Here is a 9250-nt window from a genome sequence, read left to right as displayed (position 1 = left end):
GAGAAGCTTCTGCTTTTCTGTGCATTGGTTCAATGCAGTTGAATAATGGAAGGCCTCAACTTCAGCCTTTACGACACTCAAGGTCTCCTTTAGATCGGAACTAGAATTCAGCTTTTTTCTTTTCTGTAGCAAGTTATATTGTTTTACTTATCTTCTGGTACAGTGGAACTTGTATACTTTGAAGCCTTTCTCAGTAAGGTGTGAGCACCTAAAGTCAGGCACTATGGAGTTCCCTGGTACTGAGCCTTGTACGGAGCAGGCGGTCAGGAAGATAGAAGGATGCAGGTGTAAGAAGTGGAATAACTGAACCCACGTGGCCAGTTCTCTAGCTTGTGCTCTGGCCTACCTTGCTTTCAGGTAATGTGACCAAAATAGCACTGTTCTAGGATGCTCACAAGAGGTAACACAGCCAGGCCTCGTGGGACAGATTTGTAATCCCGCTATTCAGGAGGTTTAAACAGGAAGATCAGAAGTTTAAGGCCAGTCTGTGCTACAGAATGAGTTCAAGGACAGTCTCAGCAACTTAGTGAGATGCCATCTCAAAATAAGAAGCCAAAAAGGGCTGATAAGATGCATAGTGTAATATCACCTTGACACAAGCTGGAGTCATTTGGGAAGAGGGATTCTCAGTTGAAAAACTACCTCCATGTGATTGGCCTCTAAGTAAGTCTGTGGTACATTTTCTTAATCAGTGATTGATGTGGTAGCGGCCAGACCTGTGTGGGTGGTATGATGCTGGGTAGGTGGTCCTGGGTGCTATAAGAACTCAGGCTACCAGAGAAGTTAGGTAACAAGGAGGACTCTAAGAGGGGACACATAGATTTCTCTGGGAAGGGGAAATATATGAGATTTCCTGGGGAAGCTGAGGTTGGGGAGAGAGGGTGAAGGGGAGGGGATGGGAACATGAAGGGCTGAGTTGGTCGAGTTGGGGGTGGGACTGAGGGGGAGAATAATGGATGAGATATCTTGATAGAGGGGGGCATTATGGGGTTAGGTAGAAACCTGTTGCCAGGGAAACTTCCAGTAATCTACAAGGATGACTTCAGTTAAGACTCCTAGCAATAGTGGAGAGGCCTGTCCCCGTAATCAGATGGTGACTTCCCTAATTGTCACCAGAGAACCTTCATCCTGTAACTGATGGAAGCAGATGCAGAGATCCACAGCCAAGCACTGGGGTGAGAGAATCCAATTGAAGAGTGGGAGGAAGGATTGCATGAACAAGACGAGGGGGTCAAGATCATGACAGGGGAAACCCACAGAGACAGCTGACTTGAGCTAGTGGGAACTCAGGAACTTTGGACCAACAGCCAGGGAGCATGCATGGGACCAACCTAGGCCATCTGTATGTGAGTGACAATTGTGTAGCTTAGTCTGTTTGTGGGACCCCTTGCAGTGGGATCAGGACCTGTCCCTGGCACATGAGCTGGCTCTTTGGAACCTACTCCCTATGGTAGGATGCCTCGTCCAGCCTTGATGTAGGGGTAGGAGCTTGGTCATGCCTCAACTTGATATACCATGCTTTATAGATTCCCATGGGAGGCCTGCCCCTTTTAGAACAAAGGAGGAGTGGATGGGGATGGGTAGATGGGAGGTGCTGAGAGAGAATGGGAAGAGAGGAGACAGGGGAAACTGTGGTTGGTATGTAAAATAAATTAAAACTTTTAATTAAAAGAAAAAGTACTCGGGGCCCAACAAGCCATGGGGAACAACACTGCCCTATGACTTCTGCCTCAGCTCCTGCCTCCAGTTTCCTGCCCTAACTTCCCTCAACAATGGACCGTGATGTGGAACTGTAAGCTACAATAAACCACTTCCTCCCCAAGTTGCTATTGGTCATGGTGTTTCATCACAGCAACAGAACCCTACGACAGGCTGGGAAGTGTTGCTCAGTGATTCAGCACTAACTTAACATTCAGTCCTCAGCACTGAAAACAAAAACGAATAAATAACAGTTTTTACAAAGTAACCAGGCAGTAAAGTATGTGAAAACATGGTTACACTAGGTAGCTTCCGTGGTATATAATTACAACTGACACATTCTGACCATTTTGTGGGGAACTGCACCATTGTTGAATACCAGCATGTGGGCGTGTTCACATAATACCTCTTGGTTTTGAAGAGGAAGGAGAGTCAGAAGAGAGGTTCTTGTTGGTGTTCTTGGAAGGAAACACTTAGTATGTTTTTCATTCTTTTCTTGAAGCATCCTGACAGGGTTCCCTGTGGTTCTTTCCTTCCCCGCTGGGGGAAACTTGTTCTCTGGCATGTTCAAGTCCTGCACTCACACACTGGGTCTGCACTAGGCTTGGCAGCTGCCATTGTGGAATAACTAACATTTTTGAACAAGTAGTCTGTTCTCGGTCTTTCACAATTCCTGCAAACTGCACCTGGAGCCCTGCTCACACTCTTCCGGGCTGTCGTTCACTCGTCTACTTCCTGAACAGAGCAGAGGTTTTCTTCTCATTTCTCCGGCTCCCTCTCCTGCTTCAGCCTTCGAAGTTTAAGCATAGAGGATTGCTTTCCCTGCCTGGAACATACTTACAGATTCCTTTCCCTGCCTGGAACATACTTACAGATTCCTTTCCCTGCCTGGACCATACTTGCGGGCAGCAGCCTTTTAGTTTCTTCCTGTGAGCCTCTTGTCTTTTTCTTCTCTTTTCTCCTTTAATTTGTGATTGCTACTAATCACTCTAGTGGAATGTAAAATGTGGCTTGTATCTCAGTTGTGCCCCCTTCCACTCATCTGCTTGTGTTTTCTTACACTGATATTGTACTATTTTAACACACATGGTTATATGGTGTGTTCTAAAATTTCTAAGGACAGATTTTCATAATTATGATTTGGTCAAGTCATCTTTGTATTTTTTTCCCCTTTACTTATTAAAATGACCTTTAGAAGCATTACTTTCTAAGTAATATATTATCCTTTTAGTATGGTGGAAAGTTCAACTCCACATTTAGAATTTTCACAAACTTCACAATATATATAGACTTGAGCCATAATTATCTTTTCTGAATATTAGATTTTAGTTTTTTTCTTTCACATTTACTTATTGTGTGTGCACGTGTGCTCCTCCCAAGGTGTCCCTGTGGAGATCAGAGGACAATTGCGGGAGTTCTGTCTTTCTACCATGGGTGTTCTGGGGATTGAATTTAGGCCCCAGTCAGATTTTAATATAAACATTTGAAAGCTTCATAAATACCTCTCTTTTATTTTAGTTATTTTAGAGATTTAGATTTTATATATTTAGATATTTTGGTCTGCACAGAGATCTTTCAAGTCTAAAAGAATCACCATCTAATGCTTGAAGACTGTGGCACCCAGGAAGAGTTATCTTGAACAATGCTGTAATTTTATTGTTGTAGTTCATTGTTTTTACTTTTCATTGAGTTATCTTTATAATTTATGCTTTCCAATGAATGATCCAAATTAATAAAAATTTTCAAATGTGCTCATACATAGTTGTATTTTTTTTGTGTTGTTTTTTGTTTTTCGAGACAGGGTTTCTCTATAGCTTTGGAGTCTGTCCTGGAACTAGCTCTTGTAGACTAGGCTGGTCTCGAACTCACAGAGATCCGCCTGCCTCTGCCTCCCCAGTGCTGGGATTAAAGGCGTGCAGCACCACCTCCGAGCTTGTAGTTGTATTTTTTTTTTTTTTTGCGTTCTTTAGACACCTGTATTCCTCCATGTGTCACATTCTATCTGCATTTTCTTTTCTTTTCCTTTTATTTCTCAAGATAGGTTTCTTTGTGTGGTCCTGGCTACCCTGGAATTCTCTCCCTGTAGGTGGGGTTGGCCTTGAACTCAGAGATCCTCCTGCCTCTGCCTCCCAAGTGCTGAGATTAAAGGTGTGTGCCACCACCCCTGGCTCTATCTGAACTTTTAAGTTTGGTTTTCTTCATAGAATAAAATTTAGGGCTTGTACATTTATTTTATTCTTACCTTGAAAATAGTCCTTGGATTTATATGGAAAGTTGCTATATATTTAATTTCTGAGTTTAAATTAATTAGTTTTAGTCTATATATTTATTTTCTATTTTCCATTATTCTCCCTTGGCATAGAGGGTTTATTGAGATCTTATTTTTAGACAAAATGTTATTTGTTCTTTTTTTTTTTTATAAATTAAGTACAAAAAAGGTGACTATTGAAATGATCGTTTTCTCACTGTTTTCAAAGATTTTGCATATTTTAACTTTAATGAGCTTCTCACGACTATATCCTCGTTTCTAATTACACATGTTCTGATTATGAAGTTATTATTCTTCCCCTTCCTCCCCTTTACATCGTCTTTGTGCAATACTCACCTTGTTGTGCCTTCTGTTTGCATTCATCTGACTCCTAAATTATATCTTTATTATCTTAAACTCGATGTGGCATTTCACGCGTCTGTCTTTTATAAGAAGAAACCACTGGGCTCTGTTTTTAAAATCACCCAGTTTATTCTCCACGAGGTCATTTCTGTTTATCCGTGCACATTTTATAGCCCCCTTGAGAGTTTGGTTAATGGCGGGTTTATAAGGGCTTCACATTTTTCTAAATATAAACTTTGGTGGAACACCGTTTTATTGACTTCAGCGCCCATCCACCCACCGTCTACATCCAAATCCATCCTTCTCCGAGGAACGCCATAAGTGGGAGAAACCGTTTGGAGATGCTTTGCTAATGGTACTCCTAACCTATTCCAATTCAGCTATCAAGGACAGCAGCGTGTTAAAGAAACACTCCTATCCGTGTGATGTTCATTTAGGTGAAGATAAACAGGAACACAGAGACTTTTCTGATGATTTCATTGTAAGAAATGACCACATTGATCCATATTTTAGTGTGCAAAAATTGAGTAACCTGAGTGGTATTCTTTAAGAAATAAATGTAAAAAAGAGTCATACCCATCCAAAATCATCAGTTTTTTATGGAATGCTGTACATTCATGAATCAGGAATTTCTTATGAGACCATTGGGCATTTTTAATATGGGGTGTGCCATTTCTCCACATCTTTTGACCAAGAGCTTCATGAATCATATGCTGTAATAATAAGGAACATGTTTTTATGTGTGTATACACAAACACACACACATACACACACACACATACCTTATGCATATCTCTGTAAAAAATGTCCTGGAAAAGGTATTTTCATTTGTGAAAGTGTTTTTCCTCTCCCTCATCAATTGTTGAGAACAACTGTCTGTAGAGGAGGAAGTAGCCTTCCACAGAACATTATCTGAGGGAGGGAGGAGTCTTTCTTAGGCAGGGTAGCTGAAAAGTAGGAGATGTTTGCTCTGTAGATATGGAAACAATACTGATTATACAGAGACCGAAATTAAGACCTGCCTCCTGCCTTAAGAAGTTGATGGTCTCTTATTTGAAACATTCAATTTTCACATAGATTGGTCAACAAACATGTATGGAGCTCTTTTTACCCACAGATCTTCACATGAAGCCACAAAGTAATGTTAGAGCAGGTGCCATTCTAGGGATAGCAGTTCACTGTGGAACAGAGAACATTATGTCTTTGGGCCTTTAACCCCAAAGATGCAAACACCCACGCAGGGTGGATGGTGTATTGAGGCACCATTGACTATTCTTAGGGCAACAGACTCCACTCTTAAGAATGTGTCTTCACCATTATTTCAAGAGTTGTGGTGTGATGTACTCAACACGTCATTTCAGTGCCTGCTTCTTCGTGGACAGTGAGTTCCTATGTCACCCAGTATATAGTGAGGAACTATAGATAGGGGGAAAGTGGATAAATGCTTACTACAGTGATGTCATTAAGCTTAATCTTGATCCTCCACTTGGTTAGAACTGGGCATGGTGGTTTACTGAAGCAGGACCATTTCCAGGAATTTGAAGACAGCCTGGTTCACCGAGTGACATCCTGTCTCAGAAAACCAAATAACAGTAACGACAACAGAAAAACAAACAAAAGGTCACTTGATTGGGTTGAGAGATACTTTGGAGATTAGTAAAGCACACTGCTGAGCCTGTAAGGGTTACTTCAGAGACGGTTACATCAGGAGGACTTTGACTCCTTCAGTGCTTTGCCCATTGATGGATTAAAAATCTGAGTAGACTAGTGGAGGTGGTGGAGTTGTGGAAAGTAGGGTTGTGTTAGAGGAAGTGAGTCTCTTGGGGATGTGCTTTTGAAGAGATATTTTGGGTCTGGTCCATTCTACTTACTTTCTCTGTTTCCTGGCTATTGTACAGTAAGCAGACTTTTCCTGGCATTCAATGGCTCCAGCTGATCTCGAAATGGAATCTACACAATCATTCATTCAAATAAACTCCTCCTCCTCTAAGTTGATGATGCTAGTTTTTTTTTTCATGGTGATGATAAGGTGACTAATAAACATGGCAATCCTGATTCTTTTACATTGCAAAGCTTCTTTCTTGATTAAAACAAATAATAATTATAAAATAATTATAAAAATGCAGAACAACAATAAAAAGTCACAATGAAGGATGGAAAATACAGTTAATTTTTAACGTTGAATGGGTGAAGTTGAACTCACCCTTACAAAAACTGTGTCAGATTGGTCCCTGAACATATGTCATGCAGCCCCTGACATGTAGAGAGGCCTGAATTTAGCTGGCTGTTGGCTGACCACCAAGGTGGGAGTAAGGGGCACAAGGCAGGGAGTTGCCAACATGCTTGACAGAGACAGTTAGCATTCACAGGTGTCTCCTTTGTGCTATGATAGATTGGAACATCTGGAAGAAGTAGATGCTTTGGTTTGCAAAGACCTTATCACTTGCCAAGGGTGCTCATGTCTATTGAGGGCCTACTATGTGTCAGTTCTGTGGGATGTGTTTCCCTATTCATTTGATCTCATCACCCATCTAACAAGAAAGGGGATGAGAGGGGAGTGTGGCACACTACCGACCTTTGCTTTCCCCTTATGGGGACAAGGAGGTTTCTGTTTATACCAACAACCAAAGTGGAGAAACTACAAACTGATCCCAAGAAAGGTAAATTGCAACACACCATTGGGATTTAGAAGCAGCATCCCACTTACAGCACACACAGCCTCCATTTACGATGGAGAAACTCAACCTCACTGAGACGCAGAGATTCACCCACACACCCTACTGCTTCCAAAGCGCTATGACACTGCTTAACATGGGACATTTCTCTCCTTCCATGTTCCAACATGGTAGTGCTATGGCCCCATCCCTGTCTGTAGGAGACACGCTGCCTCTCGTCTTCACCAGCACCTCTTGAAGGATACCGCAGCCTGACTCTCTCGAGGGCTCTTTCCCACTCCCTAGCACAGTAGTGTCCAGCGCACTCAGAGCCGACGGTCTCAGTCTTCTCATATTCTAAAAGCATGGCTCAGAGAACGTCACTCAACACTCTACTCTGGACAGTCACACAGAGGTAGTGGTACCTGGCCCTTGAGCATTGCTCCATCACCTGCTGGTTCTGTTTCTTGAACTCCTTTGTCTGTGACACAAACGGGGCAAAACCACACTGGGGTGAGTGGGGTGAGAAAAGGTATATGGGGGGAAAAAACATACCATTGAGTTACTAGCTGTGTTGAATTTCTCCCATTTTAGGCAGCCAGGTTTTCAGATAACACTGGGAATGTTCCAGAAGCATAGGGGCTGAGTGTCTCTTTTTTAAGTGCCCCCGCCATCCTGCTTCATTCTGGATGTTTTTGTCTCTTATCTTCATCATAGACCTAATATTGATTGGGCAGGACAGGGAGTAAAACCGTTAAAAAGAGCTCTGTGAGGCAGTTGGGCCTTGCTAGGGAGGGGTGGGTAGGTCCATGCTGTTTGTACAGGTGCATTGTAACGCTGCCTGCAGTGTGAACATTTTCCACTTCATTACTCCTGGCCCTGGCCCAGGCCCTGTCTGCTCCCCTGGCCCCTGTCTTGGTTTAATTTCAGCCGTCCCTAGCCTTTGGAAGACGCTGTAATAGAAAGGAAAACAAATGAGGTCGCCATAAACATTTTTTTTTTTTGCACATTTGGCCAGGCAGGGCCGATGGCATGCTTGTGAAAGAGAAAGGAGGCCAGTTGGCTAGGGCTGCTGGTGCCCCCATCAAAGGAACTTGTTCCCCAAGGGCTTCTGTCTGCTGAGCCTGATCCCTCTAGATGGGGTTGACTCTGCTTTAACGTGTAAGAATGAGCCCAACCAGATGCCCACGGGACCCGGGGTGGCATAGTCTACCAGAGTTAGTCGATTTGTATAAATAACATTTACTATGCATACACTGTGTGCCAGATGCTATGTGGAATATTTTAAAGAATTTCAGACTGACTGATAGTATCCTGCTGTTATTCGTACAGATGGGAAAACTGAGTCACACGGAATAATTTTTTTAGTGACAGAGCCACGGTTTGTCCTTCGCACGTCCTTGGCATCCGCTTGTCGAGTGCGGTGTTGTGCTTTCTTCTGATGTAATATGTAGTATGTGCTTACATTTTGATGATGAGAAACATCCCAGGGTATCCATGATATATCCTCGGGATGACATGAGTTGGATTAGTTTAATCCCCGGATTAGATGGAATCATAAAGTAGCAGAGTCCTATGATCGCTGGATGCTATAGTTCCCCCAGACATCAAGATTCCACTGACACATCTCCCGTGATGGGAGTCCACTCCTGCATGGGCTTCTTATCCCATTGGGTGACACTGTAATTCAAAGGAGGTGGTGGTTGCTCATTGTGAGGGATGAAACTTCCCCATCATGCTGGTTAACTGTCTTGGCAAGGTGCCTACTGCAGGATGAGTTCTAAATCTGTCCCCGTATCTTTCCTGAATTTCCCCCTTGACCTTCACACATGGAAAAGAAAGAATGTGTTCACTGCTCAACTGGCTGAAAGACGTATTTATTTATTTATTAAAGATTTCTGTCTCTTCCCCACCACCGCCTCCCATTTCCCTCCCCCAATCAAGTCCCCCTCCCTCGTCAGCCCAAAGAGCAATCAGGGTTCCCTGCCCTGTGGGAAGTCCAAGGACCACCCACCTCCATCCAGGTCTAGTAAGGTGAGCATCCAAACTGCCTAGGCTCACACAAAACCAATAGGTGCAGTAGGATCAAAAACCCATTGCCACTGTTCTTGAGGTCTCAGTAGTCCTCATTGTCCGCTATGTTCAGCGAGACCGGTTTTAACCCAGGCTTTTTCAGACCCAGGCCAGCTGGCCTTGGTGAGTTCCCAATAGAACATCCCCATTGTCTCAGTGTATGGGTGCACCCCTCGCGGTCCTGAGTTCCTTGCTCGTGCTCTCTCTCCTTCTG

This window comes from Alexandromys fortis, unplaced genomic scaffold (assembly GCF_014885135.2).
Source record: "Alexandromys fortis isolate MF-2015 unplaced genomic scaffold, M_Fortis_MF-2015_v1.1 scaffold_13, whole genome shotgun sequence".
Taxonomy (NCBI): domain Eukaryota; kingdom Metazoa; phylum Chordata; class Mammalia; order Rodentia; family Cricetidae; genus Alexandromys; species Alexandromys fortis.
Note: the sequence above shows the minus strand (reverse complement) of the source record.